Below are 16,771 nucleotides of genomic sequence, written 5' to 3' on the forward strand. Positions count from 1 at the left end.
GAACTAAGGCAACTAGGTTAACAACAACACACGTATATTCTGTCTGCCATTAACTTAACAAAATGTTCCAAAATACCTCACAGGCAATGTAAGCAGCCAACAAAAAATTGCCATGAAGCTGAAGGAGGATACTCTAGGGCAGATATTCAAAAGGGGTAGGTTTGAAGGGGTGTAAAGTTCGAGAGAGGGAAGGGGGACAGAAGTTTGGTAAGTAAGATCCAGAACCTAGTGTCGAGAGAGATGAAGGCCTGGTCAGCAACAATGAGCCGAGGGAATACACACATATTTTACATCATCAGGATAAATATGTTCCACTGACAATAATCTCATGTGTCCCTCCAGCAATTCTTCTTCTCTTTCTTGCAATGGAATTTATTTAACCTTAAAGAATCGTTGTATCCGTCGAATGCACAGCTATTAGCTGTTTATCTGCCCTACCGGGCTTGGTAAATATCTTTGCAATAAACACAGAGTTATTACTGCTGTGAGACACAGTCAATTTCAATTCTGGTCAAATCAATTTCAGATACTTCACTTCCTAAACACCTCATCCCCTACCAAAACTAAAATATTCATTCTACAGTGATGTCAATTCCACATTATATCTACACAATTGCACGCTCATTATTTTGGGAGGAGGGACATGAGCTTGAAAAAGTTCCACTTTCATCTTCTGCCAATTCTAGCTGCGTTTGAAAATCTGCTTATAAATTTTGGATATTTTGCCTGTAAGTATTTTGCACAGACGCTGAAGGGCAATGAATTCAAAACAATTTGTCCATTACACAACAGCATGTAAAATGGCACCTTTTATCCAAGTTATGTAGGTCTGGAATATATTTGAACATTTCATATTTTCCTCTGCACGCCATTTCATAGAATTTACAGTGCAGAAGGAGGCCATTCGGCCCATCGAGTCTGCACCGGCTCTTGGAAAGAGCACCCTACCCAAGGTCAACACCTCCACCCTACCCCCATAATCCAGTAACCCCACCCAACACTAAGGGCAATTTTGGACACTAAGGGCAATTTATCATGGCCAATCCACCTAACCTGCACATCTTTGGACTGTGGGAGGAAACCGGAGCACCCGGAGGAAACCCACGCACACACGGGGAGGATGTGTAGACTCCGCACAGACAGTGACCCAAGCCAGAATCGAACCTGGGACCCTGGAGCTGTGAAGCAATTGTGCTATCCACAATGCTACCGTGCTACCCATTTCTTACCCACTTGAATCAGAATAACAATAACATTGAAATCCCAGCCATGCAGCATGCAGGAAGCCAGAATCTCTGGGGTGACTTAATCTACTTATCATCCTTCTAAGGCATCGACATAATTCAATCCATTTGCTTTATTTTGTTGTCCTTACGCTGGGCATAATTATTTGAATGAAATTCAAATAAGATTTAGATTTGCTGAAATGAATGAGCTTCAACTACCTCACGTGAGCTGTTCTTTCCACATCGAGAATTTCTTTAGCAGGTTCAGTCACTTTATGAAGAAAATGCTTGTTCTGCATCATTCAACACCGCAGGCTTAATAATTTAAGGCCAGCAAAGCTGCCCAGGAAGTGCAACTTTGAAGTTGCAAGTAGAGCCCTGAGTTCCATATATTCATTATCTAATTCCAATTTCATCTGGGTGGAGCTACATAAGGTGGGTCCTTTCAGCTTGGCATCTCCAGCATGACCAGTTGCTAAATTATCCAATATTTTCAGCCTCATCAATGGTCTGGGTGCATTTGAACTTCTCACATTTGGCTTAACCCTTTTCTTACCGGTTGTATCAGTACCCTCCCCATTACTGCGAATGGCATAAAGTGATATCAAAATTAATTCTACATGCCATACACATCTGAGTTTTATGTTGCATACATGAAAGATCTCACATGTGGATCTCACCTTATAACTGCTGGACCCTGGCCACAATTTGCAGGTATTGTGTGGCATGACGAAATGTCAGGCCTTGGTGTTCTGCTTATCGATTAATAAGGGGATTTCTTGATTAATTAGGGGATCAGGGATTACGTGGAGGAGGCAGGAGAATGGGGATGAGGAGCATAACAGCCATGATTGAGTGGGGGGGCAGACCCGATGGGCTGAATGGCCTAATTCTGCTCCCATACCATATGGTCTTCTGGTCTCCTAATCTTTAACATGCACTGCATTCAAAAATTGCAGCTCTGCTGCCGAGATATCACAGGGAAGGAAAAGGGAGAATTGTCTCTGGGTAATACATATGCTGTGGCGTTCAGTTCCACCGTAGGTAGCAGAGTCTTGGCAAAAAAAAAATTGTCCAACGTTTTCACTCCAGATGATTTGTGGCACAAGGCACATCAATTGTTTCATTCTCAGATCTCTTTCTGTTGAATTCGTTTTATTACCCACTCTGTTGATATTAATCAGCTGGAAGGAGGTGCATGCCAAGTTCACCTGCCCTCCTGTAGAAAAGCACTTAGTGTGGCTCATTCCATCATGTCCACAGCTGAGATCTGGCACTGATAGTGGAATCACAGATCTGTCAAAGACTAATGCGGACGTGATGGGTTGGATGGCCTCCCTCTGGTGCTGTAAACCTCGATGGCTCCGGACAATCCTGTGCCCAGCCATTACTGTGGAACGGAACAATGGTAAAACCAACATCAAGCACCTCTGAGACACTTGACTTTTCTGTTGTGTCTGGAATAGCCTTCAGTAAAAAAACTGTGATTTTAATGAAATTAAACCTTGTCTTTCTAATACAAAAAGTAACAGGCAGCCCCAGCATTACAAAAACTACCCAGTAAACAGTGTGACATTTACTGAACGGACTGGAGGATGCTTCTGAACCTCTAAATACCTCAGGCATATATGCATGTGATTTGTACTTTATGCATTTTTATTTGATATACCTTTAAAGAAACATGACATACTTCAGCACAATGGTACGGTTTCTCTTTGTGAGCTTAAGGGGGAAAGTTGTTGATGTGACTTAACAAAATAATGGCATACATTTCTGATCATCCCATCAAACCGTGATTGCAGGCAATAGGTACGGTGCAGACAGTAAAAAAAAAATCACTAATGAGTGTAACCATTTCACAAACTTTATACAAAATAAATATTTAACAATACTTGCAGAAAACTGTTTCTTCAAACACACACTCATAAACAACTACTGAAAATTAAACCCAATGGGTCTATTAAAAAGCTTACAGAGGCAGTGTTTTTTTTTTAAAAGAGCGTTTCCTGTATTCTTCTGAATTTCCCTTCAAAGTAGATTTAAAACTGCAGCATATTATATAATTCAGAATTAAATAACTTGATATAAATGCAATATTTATAAAGACAGCAGAAAAAATACAAATGTCAAACTTTTCATTCAGTTTTATGTATTCTGCTTGTCACCTGAAGAATATAATCACATTTTCTTACTGCAGTTTTAGAACATATATATATATGTATGTTTTAATTATATATATATATATATATACATACACACACACACATACTTACTGTAAAAGACTTAAATTTGCAGAGTTTGAACATGTTACAAAGGCTGTAATACATATTACGGAATTTGCATTAAGTACCACAGAAACAGGTCTCAAGTAGCTTGCGAGTGCTGTACGACTTTTCTGATTGTGTTACAATCTTAGGTCAATTTACTCACTCCAACAATTGTTAGATTACATAATATATAGTTTCTTTTTTTTTAATTGCTGAGGGAGATTAGCATGCTTTAAAATACACCACTCAATTCACTGACCTCGTAACTATCCACACAGTACTTTGGGAAGAAAAAGGTGACTTGGTCATGCAACAGGATACAAAACAAGAGCTGTGATGAAAGTCCTCAGTCATTATGCAAGGGAAAGGGCTCGTGAAATAGGAACATCGTTACTATGGCAGAATTGGCATCAACTATTTGTTATACGAGTGAAACAACTTGCACTGGCCGGGAAACAAATTTGCAATGCTCGTCACTTTTAAAATATATTTTACATGTGTGTTCTGAATATTATATAACATACTGCAGCTTTAAATAATACCATTAAAGCTGCCTTTTAGGGAATGGTATTCAGTAGCAAAAACAGGAGCTTAAAAATTAGAATTCTATCAGCATCAACACGATTAAAAACAACAAAATGTACTTCCAAGTACTGTAAAAATGTAATATGTTTGACTTTGAACAACTTTTATTTAAAAAAGTAATGTACACCAAAAAAGTCAATTAACTAAATTTTTTGATGCAGGTCTGTTTCTGAACAGTTGCTTAAGCAGCCTTCGTAGAGTCATTCTTTCAAAATGTTAATTCTTGTGTTTTACATTTATTCGATAAATGACAGTATTACAAAACTCATCAAGTTAACAAGAATGACATTTACATGTACCGTACAGCATTTGAAAGCACAAATATTTAAAACCTTTGCAACAATTACAACGAAAACTGAATGTCAGAATAATTTACAAGAGAAAGGGTCTATAAAATAGTAAAGAGCCCACAAATTTTTTGCAAACATTTTTTGTCATTTTTTTTTTCTTTTTTTCACTGTTTCACTACACTCTTTCACAACATAATTTAGCTTATTACAAAACCTCCAACAAAATGCTTGCCTTTTTTTCTCTCTCTCTCTCTTCGGTATTTTGGTTTTCCAGAGCAGTTAATGTAACTCTACGTCCTTTTATTAACACCCTGAGGAATAAAAGGGTTACGCACACATCCAAACACATCACGTCACTTCTAAGAAAAATATACACTTACAAAATATATTACAAATTGGCACACTGAAAAATATACAAGAATTTATAGACGTCAAAGTTCATTTAGAATTTTTTTTAACTCTACAGATCAATATTTATAAAGCTCGTTCTAAAGAAAGGCAAACAATACCAAAATGTTTCAGTATTGTATTTGATACATCTCAAAACATTTTATTTTTACATTCCTGTGAGTTTTTTTCCCCTCTCCTTCATTTAGGAAATGCATCTCTTTTAGCACCATGAAACACTAGCAGCTCAGTGGTACCTCTGCTTCTCTTTAAGCTTTGTATGTACATTCAAATCTCAGTAGGTAGAAGTTTGAAAGGCAATAAGCAAAATAATAGCCAGAACTGCAGGCAGCTGAGTTCAGTGTCGCAACCCATTGAGTTTCACCCTGGTTCTTGACGTGACTGAAGAAGCCAGAAAAACAAAACAAAAAAATGTTAAAGCCAAAGTTAAAAAGACATTGAACACGTGACCCACAGAAACAGTCAAATAATCTATCTACAATACAGTATACCCTTTATCGGTGGGCAGGTGCAATTCAGGTGATGGCACCGAGTCACCATCAATGTCACCAGCGACACAGTGGTTAGTACTACTGACTCACAGCGCCAGGGAACCGGATTCAATTCCAGCCTTGGGAGACTGTCTGTGTGGACTCTGCACATTCTCCTTGCGTCGGAGTGGGTTTCCTCCAGGTGCTCTGGTTTACTCCCACAAAGATGTGCAGGTTAGGCCGGCTTAAATTGCCCCTTAGTGTCCAAAACAGTTAGGTGGGGGTTACTGTGTTAGGGTGTACTGTGTTAGGGTGGGGACGTGGGCCTAGGTTGGGTGCTCTTTCGGAGGGTCAGTGCAGACTTGATGCGCCTCCTTCTGTACTGTAGTGATTCTATGATTCTATTCTAGTGTTCTTTCCGAACTTCATTTTAAAAGAAAATGTTTGGACAGACTAGCCTCAGATGGCATTGAGGGAACTTGCAAAAGCTGTTCTCATTTTGGTGGTTCAGTGTCTCGAAACACTACAATGTTACTGACCACTTTTCTCTCTTGGCCCCTTGGTCCTAAAGGTATATACATAACTCAAATATATCGTGCAGGCAGGAACTACATAGAACACATGTAACTAACTATACCCGCGGATGGCACAGTGGCGCAGTGGTTAGCACTGCTGCCTCACGGCACCGAGGACCCGGGTCTGACCCGGGGTCACTGGCCATGTGGAGTTTGCACATTGTTGCCGTGGCTGCGTGGGACTCACCCCCAGAATCCAAAGAGATGTGCACGGTAGGTAGATAGGCCACGCTAAATTGCCCTTTAGTTTAACCGAGAAAAAAAAGAATTGTGTACTCTAAATTTTAAAAAGAACAAACTGTTCCCAATGAAAAACAAAGTCAGGGTGCCGTGTCCCTGATTCTGGAATTAAAATATTCCAAGTCGCTGTAATTAATGTCAGCTGGTGAGCTGAGAGGCAAGAGTGCCTTTGATAATTACTCAAAGTGAGTGAGAGTTGGTATGGGGAATGTTTGTTAGTGTGGGTCTCCACAGCACCAGCAACATTTTGCTTTCTAAATAAGAAGTAATTGCAATGGGCAGAAAAAAAAGTCAATTGTTAAAAATTTAGAATTTAAAAAACTTATTTCGATAAAGTTCTGTATTTCGTGTGCATAATCCCTGCCTCCTTGCTTACTCCATTCCATTTTAACCAGGATGGTATCCAGCACTATTAACCTTGAAGTAAACTTGAAGTACTGTCTGCTTTGAGACATGATCCTATAAACTCAAGAACATGTTCCAGCCTTGTTAGGGCTTAGCGGGCAAGAACACAAAGAAAATATAGATGAGGATCCCGTTCAGATCATCTTAATTCATTTATTCAGTGAGTTCTTAATGCCACCCACACCACCATCATCACACCCTACCCCTCTCCACCCCCAGCAGATTCAAACTGTTTAAATTACTCTAAAGCTTTTGTCTCCACTTATTCTATTTGGAAGCCCGTTCTTCACAATGATCAGTAACTGCAATCTGATCAACTAAAATCACCTTCTGCTGTCTGATGTAGAATAATCCTGCAGGTGAAGCATTGCTACACTGACAACTATCTTATAAGCCTCCATAATATCATCTCTCAAATGTCTAATTTCCAGACTGAAAAGCCCAAGTCCCGACAGTCTTTCCTCATAACTAATACCCCTGACATTCAGGATCAGCATTATGGCTCTGTATTGCGTACAGTTCTGGTCGCCTCATTATAGGAAGGACGTGGAAGCTTTGGAACGGGTGCAGAGGAGATTTACCAGGATGTTGCCTGGTATGGAGGGAAAATCTTATGAGGAAAGGCTGATGGACTTGAGGTTGTTTTCGTTAGAGAGAAGGAGGTTAAGAGGTGACTTAATAGAGGCATACAAAATGATCAGAGGGTTAGATAGGGTGGACAGTGAGAGCCTTCTCCCGCGGATGGAGGTGGCTAGCACGAGGGGACATAGCCTTAAATTGAGGGGTAATAGACAGAGGTCAGAGGTAGGTTTTTTACGCAAAGAGTCGTGAGGCCGTGGAATGCCCTACCTGCAACAGTAGTGCACTCGCCAACATTGAGGGCATTTAAAAGTTTATTGGATAAGCATATGGCTGATAATGGCATAGTGTAGGTTAGATGGCCTTTAGTTTTTGACTTCCCATGTCGGTGCAACTTCGTGGGCCGAAGGGCCTGTACTGCGCTGTATCGCTCTATGTTCTCAACACTGCCTTCAGCTCTTGAATGTCTCTCTTGTTTCATAGTCTCAGGATAAGAAGTAGTAAAACAGAGATGCAGAGAAACAACTTCCCCCAAAGGGTCACGAATCTGTGGAATTTGCTACCCCAGAGTGTGGATGCTGGGACACTGAGTAAATTTGAGGAGTCAGACAGATTTTTAATTAATAATGGTTGAAGCGTTATGGAGAACAGGGAGGACGATGGAGATGAGGCCATGATGTTGAACGGTAGAGCAGGCTGATGCGCTATCAATTACCACAAAGACGAGCGCAGTGGAATAATCGAGAATTTATTGAGCAAAGATGTTGTGCCTCCTGTAGCTGCGACCAGAATGGCTGCAGCACCGGCGAGCACACAGTTATACCCCGCCTACTGGGCGGAGCCAGCAGACAGGGATTTACCCATGTACCTCTAGTATATGTGTCTTACCGTAATACATATAATACAGCTAGTGGTGATGACCACACAGGCTCAAGAGGCTAAATTGCCAGCACCTTTTCCTAGTTCTTATGTTCTGAGAAATAATAATTCTGTCTAATTCCACCTTCCAGCTCTTCATCTGTAGCCTTGTAGGTAACAGCACATCACGCATAAATCGGGTGTTCTTAATTAATAAGGGGATTTCTTGATTAATAAGGGGATCGGGGGTAACGAGGATGAGGAACATATCAGCCAGGATCGAATGGCAGAGCATACTGGATGGGTCGAATGGCCTAATTCTGCTCCTATATCTTATCATCTTATGGTCTATCTAACTGGTAATATGGCTCAAAAATAATCGCAAAGGTTGGCCCTGCAGGGGGATTTGGGAGGGGAGGGGGGAGACAAGGAGGAAGCTGAGGTGAGGGGGCTGCCTTTTCATTTTGCTGGGACTTGCTTCTGCTCTCTGGAGGCCCAGGTGGTGTGGGATTGGGCCCGGCTTTGTAAACCGAACTTTAATAATCTGGCGAGGGTGGATTTGCAGAGATGGGACAGCCTTCCATTGTCTCTGGTGGGCCGGGTCCAAACGATTAAGATGAATATATTGCCAAGATTCATGTTTTTGATTTAGTGCCTTCCGGCTTTCCTGCCTAAAGTGTTTTTCCAGGGGCTGGGGGCTGGAGCGGCTTATAACGGACTTAATATGGTAAACTCCTCGGATTACAGAGGGAGAGGCGGGGGGCGGATATGTTTAGGTACTTTCAGGTGTCTAACTGGGTCCGGCAAGCTTTTTTGACATTCCAGGGGATGCCAACATCCACCTTGCTGGAATAGATTCTCTCCTGTTGTATGATCAGATCATGGGAGGAGGTTTTGGGGAGGAGGTGAAGGCTTGGTGAGGGGGAGCTGGGTCCCATTTTGGAGGACCAGGTGTGGAGTGAGTCTTTGCGTAGGGTGAATGCTACGTCACCTTGCGCCAGGCTAAGTTTGATACAGCTCAAGGTGGTGTTCAGGGCATATCTGACCAAGGTCAGAGTGAGTTGTTTTTTTGAAGCAGATTAGGATAGGTGCGAGTGGTGCTCGCGAGGGCCTGCAAACCACGTTCTGGTCCTGCTCCCAAATCAGTGGGTTTCTGGGGGTCTTTTTTCAACACCGTTTCGACAGTTTTAAATGTGGATTTGGAGCCCTACCCAGGGGTAGTGATATTTGGGGTGTCAGACCTGCTGGATTTGAGGAGCAGGGTGATGGTGGATAATTCGGCCTTTGCCTCATTGTTGACTTGGAGGCGGATTCTGCTGAGTTGGAGGCAGGCCACACCTCCCAGTGCCGTAGCGTGGCTGGGTGACTTGATGGAGTTCTTGCACCTTGAGAAGATCAAGTTCACAGTGAGGGTAGTGATTGACAGGTTCTATCATAGATGGTGAGCATTTATATTGGCCACGCTGCGCCCAAAAAGCAGTGCGCTGCGGCTCAACATGGGCAGTAAATGATGGGAGACCCAGCTCTATCTGGCTTGCCATGCCTTGCGGGATCGAATAAAATCTCGCGAGAGGCAGCAATGTGAAGGACGTTTTGGCAAATCTGTATATTAGAGTGAGACAGCTAGTCTCAATTTAATTTGCAGTTCCCTGGGAACTATCCTCTTCGCCTTGGAAGACATTGGGTGGGTGAGCGTCGTTCAGTGCTGGTCTCCATAGACAGGGATCAGACGGAAAGGGACTTGTGGGAGTCTCCCAGGGTATTGGAGGTGCCCAGGTGCAAGCCCTCTGGGCAGGGTGGTAGCCTGGCACTGCCAAGGTGCCCAGGTGGCACTGCCAGCTGGCAGGGGCACTACCAGAATGCCAGGCTGATACTAGCAAGGTGCCAAGCTGGCATTTGTTGCATGGCGGTGATCAGGCGGGGCTGCCCTGTGTGGGTGAGGGAGGTGAGGGGCGGCCCTGGGGGAGCCCCTTACAGTAAATTGGGGCTTGGGGGAGGATTCGGGGTTGCACTGGGGAATTGAGAAAGCGGGTCGCCATTGGTCTCTCCATGCACGGAGGAGTTTCTTCAAGTGGGGTTCCTCAGGGCAGGAAATGGGACTAAGTGCAGCCTCGGACGGGCATCCCCCGCTGAGGCCCCGTTTCTAACCAGAGACAGGTTAGATAACATTGTGTTTCCCGGCACTGTAAACACCGGGAAAGCCACGGCTAAACGTGCTCGCTATGGGACAAAGTTCCCATTTGGTTAAATTGCTCCCATTGTATATCAAGGATCTGGTTACTATTAGATATTGGGGGGGGGGGGGGGGGGTTATAATTGTTGGGGGGGGTTGTTTTAATATGTTTGTTGAGGTTGTTGATACATAGGCAGCACGGTAGATGGTAATGCAACAATTAAGATTATTAAGATTAATAATTAAGATTATTATTATATGTCACTGATTGATAGTTGTTCATGTATAAAATATTTCAAATTTAATTTAAAGAAATGCCAAAAACAAATCAAGTTTCAACCGTCAAATATTTCGCAAATTTTACAATGAAATTGGTAATTTTGTGACATGGTTTTTAAAAGTATTTTTGTTCTCCTTTTCCACATTTTCTCCCAAATTTACACCCATCAACAATAAACAATAATCAGTAACCAATGTAATGTCAATTCCCATCTCAACAACAACAATCCTTCCACCAAACCCCAAACGTTAGCCCGCATATTAACATAAACAAATAACAAAAAGGAAACAGGAATCACCCATAGTCACCATTAACAGATACAGTCCCCATTACCCCAACCCTCCCAACCCCCCCCTAATGGTCGATGTCATCCAATTCTTGAAAGTGCATAATGAATAATGCCCATGAATTGTAGAACCCCTCCACCCATTCCCTCAGTTCAAACCTAACCTTCTCAAGAGTTAAGAATTCCAGCAGGTCCCCCCGCCACGCCAGGGCACAGGGTGGAGAGGTTGCTCTCCTTCCCAACAGGAATCGCCTTCGGGCGTTCAACGAGGCAAAGGCTACAATATCGGCCTCCGCACCCATTTCCAACCCCGGCTGGTCCGACACCTCGAATATGGCCTCTCGAGGGTCCGGGTCCAGTTTCACGTGCACCACTTTAGAGATTACCCTAAAAATCTCCTTCCAGTAATCCTCCAGCTTTGGACAGGACCAAAACATATGAACATGATTAGCGCCCACCCCACTTCCCCCTCTGCAACATTCACACACATGTTGTACCTCCTCAAAGAGCCGGCTCATCCTCGCTCTTGTGAGGTGCGCTCTGTATACCACCTTCAGCTGTATCAACCCCAACCTCGCGCACGAGGTTGAGGCGTTCACTCTCCGGAGCACCTCACACTAGAAGCCCTCCTCCAAACCATCTCCCACTTTGCCTTGATCCCTTCCAGCGGTGCCTTCTCCTCTTCCAAAACAGCCCCGTAAACAGCTGACACAACCCCCTTCTCCAGTCCCCCTGTTGTCAGCACCTCCTCCAGCAATGTGGAGGCCGGCTCCACCAGGAAGCTCCGTATCTCCTGCCTGGCAAAATCTCAAATCTGCATGTATCTAAAACTTTCCCCCTGCTCCAGCCCATACTTCGCTCCCAGCTCGCTCAATCCTGCAAACCGACCCCAAGAAACAAATCTTTTAGTGCCTTAATCCCCTTCTCCTCCCATCTCCGAAAATGTCCATCCGACTTCCCTGGCTCAAATCTGTGGTTTCCCCCGGATCGGCATTTCCCTTGACCCTGCCCCCAGCCCGTAGTGTTGGCGAAACTGCCTCCAAATTGACATGGTTTGATTTTGAGCCATGTATTTAATGGATGGGTGAAATTGCAACTGGTCAGGATGACAAAGGACTAGGTATGTGTACCTAGTCCTAGGAAGGTAAAAAGGTCTACTGGTGCAGTGGGTAGTGTCAGTGGATCTGAATCAGAAGCTCTGGGTTCAAGTCCCATTTCAGGACTTGGTGGCCAAGGAAGCTGAATTCACAAATGTGGCCGACCAGGTTGGGTCTCAAATTGTAAATCCTTCCAACGCATGTCATCGGCAGGTGGTAAGAGCAGGAGATATTCCTGGGCAGCCACGTGATGGAGAGAAACCGGAGCCTCCAACATCACTATCCATACATAGCACCAGGTTACAGCAAGCATTTAAAAGTGAATGTTGCCATAGTAACTCGGACCCTTTGGGGAGGGAGCTGGATAGCTGGTGTGGATCAGATTGGTGTGAACAACATGGAGTTTGATCCCCATTTTGGCTGCAGTGGATTTGGGACCTGCCTCCTTGCCCACCCCGTAGTAGAGGTAGTGGTGCTGTGACCTTTGGGCAGAAAACCCAAGAAGGAAGTATGTAAATCGGTTATCCCACCAGTTGAATGTGTTGGGACAATATTAGAAGCAGCCAATACATAGCTCATACATCCACACCTGAAAAAAAAGACCGGTTAGACTTTTGGGTGGAGATCCTTCTCCAGAAGTTGGAAGTTCAGAAGAAATGACCCCCAAACAAAACCTTTAGCTGTCTTCTTTTTCAGGTATTCATATTTAAAAAAAAATTAGATTTCAACGTATGTAGTTTTGCCTTTTATCTTTTGTGTTATCAGAAAACCCATGTTCTGTTATGACGCAAATAACTGCATCAAATTGACAAAGCACTCTAAAGGCACTCAAGGCAGAACCTTATTACTGAACCACTTTTACTTCACTCTTCTGCCTTGAACCCAAAGATAAGACTCTTGTATATGTTAGCCGTGGCTCAGTGACAGAAATTTCACCTCAGAGTCAGAAAGACCCATTCGAAGGACTTCAGCAAATAATGTAGGCTGACTCTTCAGTCCAATCACTGAGGGAGTGGTGCATCATCAGATACACCATCTTTCGGATGAGCCTTTCACCAAGTCTGTCCTTTCCAGGGGATGTAAGAGATCCCATGGCACTATACAAAGAAGGGGCCATTTCTCCTGTGCCTTGAACAATATTTATCCCTCAACCAACACCCAGAAGAGATGAACTGACCACCTATTTCACTGTAGTTTGTGGGAGCTTTCTACGCGTCATTTGGCTGCGATGTTTTCTGCATTGGTCTCTTGACATTCAACAGTATCTAAACTTCAAAGGATTTCATTGTCTGGGAATGCATAAAATTAGATGTTTTCTTTCCTTCTTAATTAAAGTACTTACGATAATCAAGGTTAAGATAATTAAGATAATCAGGTACTTGAATATGGCTAAACTCAGTTTCAGAATTGGAGATAAAGTAATGTTTTACGGGGCTGGTTTAGCACAGTGGGCTAAACAGCAGGCTTGTAATGCTGAACAAGGCCAGCAGCGCGGGTTCAAATCCCGTACCGGCCTCCCGAACAGGTGCAGGAATGTGGCGACCAGGGGCTTTTCACAGTAACTTCATCGAAATCTACTTGTGACAATAAGCGATTATTATTATTACTTCCCTGAGCCACTAGAAACGGGGTTAAAAAAAAATCATATATTTACTTCTTCAATCTACAAAAAATAATGCTTAACATTCTGTTGTGGATAGGCAGGGAAGCAGGTACCAGCTGTAAAGACACACAAACAGCTGTGCTGTCAGTAACCATAATCATTATTATTACCTTCACTTCCCAGTTTTTTTTCTTGTGTTATTTACAATTGCTTCCTGTATAGATTTTCTTTCAGGGTGAAGATGTTCAGTGAGAGCCAATATTTGGGAATGTTTTTGTTGCAATTAAGATGCACTAGTGGGGTTCTGGAGGAACATATATTTTAATTTTCTACCTCATGTCAGAATCCAGAGGCAAAGCCAGGTCACAAATAAATAATGCCGTGGAAAGTGCACGTTCATGCACCGGCTTTGTAACGACAGACTTTCGTAGGCTATTAAAAAGAATGGCGATGTCTTGAACTGAACGTGGATCACATGTACACTTCCCAGCACGAGACACTGGGTAGTAATAGGAGCAAGAACCTGTTACCATATCTGCTACTGGGATGGGAGTCGCAGCTAGTGTGGGTGGTCCCGAGGTCTGCTGCCTGTGACAGGGGCACAGGGGTGGCTGTGGGGGGTCTCTGAATGATACAGCCTGAATGGGAAGGATCCCGATTAGCTTTGCCATCCGCTGAAGCATTAACCAATTGTGCCCTCTAACATTTCAGAGACTCGTATCCATCAAAATAATTTGCCATCAAGAGTTAACAATGTCAGCTGCCCACTTGTTCAAACTCAAAGGAAGTCCACTGGCACCATTGAGGCTTTTTACCGCCGTTGGGCACCGTAGGGACTGGAGTGCCTTACTGATCCTTTTAATTACATTTCAGTTTAATGATGTCAGTTTCATTTTCTGTTTAGGGCCGTATCCCTTTAAGGGGCGGCCCCTTTTACCCTATCTCTCAGTTCTTTTGATTCAGTTTAATTGGTTGAACTCAAATTAGTTCAAACTCTAGGAATGGGATGAATACTCAGGTACTCAGGGTTCAAGGCTCAATGATTGGTTGTATGGGATCGCTTATGTACTGGACCCCAATGCCTGTGAAAGAAGATCCTTTAGCTCATCACCATCTAGTTGACCCTGCCCATCAGCGATGTGCGAGCATGTAAGCCTGTTGTCAGAACCCCCAGTGAGGTAGAGAATAAGATGGGGAGAACCAGATGGGAGGCCAAAGGCAATTCTGACTGGGCGAAGGCATAGGCCGAGGCCAGTCATGCCATGGAGATGGGAAGGCACCTGAGCTGTGAGTGAGTGGTAGCTGCCGGATAAGGTGTGCAACTGGCTGCTTCGAGGTCCGGGAGGCCAAAAGGTTGGGGGAGGTACTTGTGTTATGCAGCTGCGGCACCAACCTGACCATCTCTCTCTCATCCCTCACAGGTAACAGAGTGATATCGGTATGGAGCCAGTCAGTCTGGAGCCAGTCGAGCTGGCTATTCTTCTTATCACTGGGCTGGAGGAGCACAGACCTCAGCAGCAAAGAGCTGCGGCACCTCGGGAGGACCTACCGGTAGGACACCAGCGGCAGGGTAGGCTTGGGGGCGTGAGGCTGCATCAGCTGTACAAGGGACACAAAGGCACAGAAGGAGACCGAGGGTGTACAGGGCCAGAGTGTCCTTCTTGGAGCTGTTGTACAACATGTGCCGTAGGAGTCGATAATTACATCCTCGGGCAATTGCTCATCCCTGCCATTTTTGAAGGTTCCCCCAGGATGGCTTGTAGGGGACAAGGGATATCGCCCGAGCGCTTGGCTGACTAAGCCAGTGTGGAGGCCGGAGACTGCAGCAGAGGCCTGGTACAACGAGGCTCATAGGATCACCCGATCTGTGATCGCGCGGTGTACTGATCTCCTCGGGATGTGCTTCCGCTGCCTCAGCAGTACTGGTGGGGCCCTCCAGTAAAGCCTCCTGAGGGTCTCCCACATCGCAGTGGTCTGCTGTGCCCTACATAACAGGGTGAAGACCTTCATGAGGTGGGCCTGGAGGAGCAGCATGTGTCCTCGGTTGAGGAGGATGGTCAGGAGGGAGTTGAGGGCAAGGCTGCCAGGCGGGGGGGGGGGGGGGGGGGGGGGGGGGCAAAGGTACGCATGGGCAGAAGGGCTAGGGATGCCCTCACGCCTCCCGCTTCATGGATTAGCACCAGCATGTCATCTGACAGCACAACACCACCCATCCCTTCCACCCCGAGAACATTGTGACCCCTCTGCAACCAGGGGTTGAAGGCTGATGGTGAGCAACAATAACACTAAATTAAGTAACAAGTGATGTAACAAGTGATAATGCTACAGCCCTACAACTCCTTATCTTTGCAAACCCTCCCACTAAGTCTAGCTTTATTCCCAAGATACCCTTGTTGGGCGTCCTCTGGAGGGCTGGGACCCTACTTTCAGCTGGCAGTTCCCTGGTGTTGTCCCTGTCTGCCTGTTGCGCCTGTCTCAGGAAGGGGGGATTCAGATTGGCTGAGCTTGCAATAGCCCGCATGGTGCCTACAAGGTGGGAATGATTATCTTCCCCGCAGCCCTTGCAGGGTACGAGCTTCCCAACGAGGGGTGGGGGATCTCTATTAACCTTTATATAAAAGGTTGGCCAGTAAGGTACCGACCAGAACAGGAATCCGGTAGCGATCGACTGGGCAGTGTAAATATTGTGTTGCAAATAAAATAACGCTTCTTTATTTTACTCGGTGTGGGCTCCCAGTGTCCTTAATAAACTGGCGATGAGGAGTAAACTGGAACGCTGTCGACGCTGCGGCTCATTCGGCTGAGAGCCACCTCCCCGACCCTCTGGACCCAGGTTTGGATTTACTTGATTCTCCATGCCTCTGTTTGGACGGTTAGATGCATTTGACGCTGGTGTTTAAGACTGGAACCAATACGCAAAGATGATGTGTTACTTCTTCCGGGCCAACAACATCATGGAGAACGAGCGCCAGATGGTCATACTATTGACGGCCTGCAGTGCGCACACGTTCGGGGCGAGTCTCACATACCCGGTGGCATCAGGTACTCAATCTTTTGACCAGCTCGTGGCATAATACTTTAACCCCGTCAGTAATCTTTCAAAGTTATGGTTTAATACAGTGGAGATGTTCCCCAGTGAGTCAGCCACCGAGTTTGTATCACGGCTACGGAAGATAGCCGAGTTTTGTAAGTATGGAACTGCTTTATCAGATATGCTCCGCAATCGTTTGGTCTAAGATGTAAATAATAGGGGAACACAGAAAAAAACCTTTGGGCAAAATCTGCCTGACCTTTCAGCGGGCAGTGCAGATCTCATTGTCCTGAGGAAGCGCGGAACGCAGTGTCCAAGAGATACAAGGGATGGAGGTGAACGTTTTTGGGCATTGGCCCTCACGTGGTACCCAAGGCCTGGAACGAACGCGGGGGCAA

At 44.8% G+C, this 16,771-nt stretch overlaps 1 protein-coding gene across 1 annotated transcript in view; it reads right to left on the reverse strand.

Annotated features, from left to right (window-relative positions):
• Window positions 1-2,864: 2,864 nt before the first annotated feature.
• The window catches only part of nexmifb (neurite extension and migration factor b), a 313,433-nt gene continuing 299,526 nt past the window's right edge, over window positions 2,865-16,771 (reverse strand). The window contains exon 6 of the mRNA XM_038774952.1: window positions 2,865-5,157. The gene's annotated coding sequence lies outside the window, so the exon portion shown is untranslated. The remainder of the gene's footprint in view (window positions 5,158-16,771) is intronic.

This window comes from Scyliorhinus canicula, chromosome 17, assembly GCF_902713615.1.
Source record: "Scyliorhinus canicula chromosome 17, sScyCan1.1, whole genome shotgun sequence".
Taxonomy (NCBI): domain Eukaryota; kingdom Metazoa; phylum Chordata; class Chondrichthyes; order Carcharhiniformes; family Scyliorhinidae; genus Scyliorhinus; species Scyliorhinus canicula.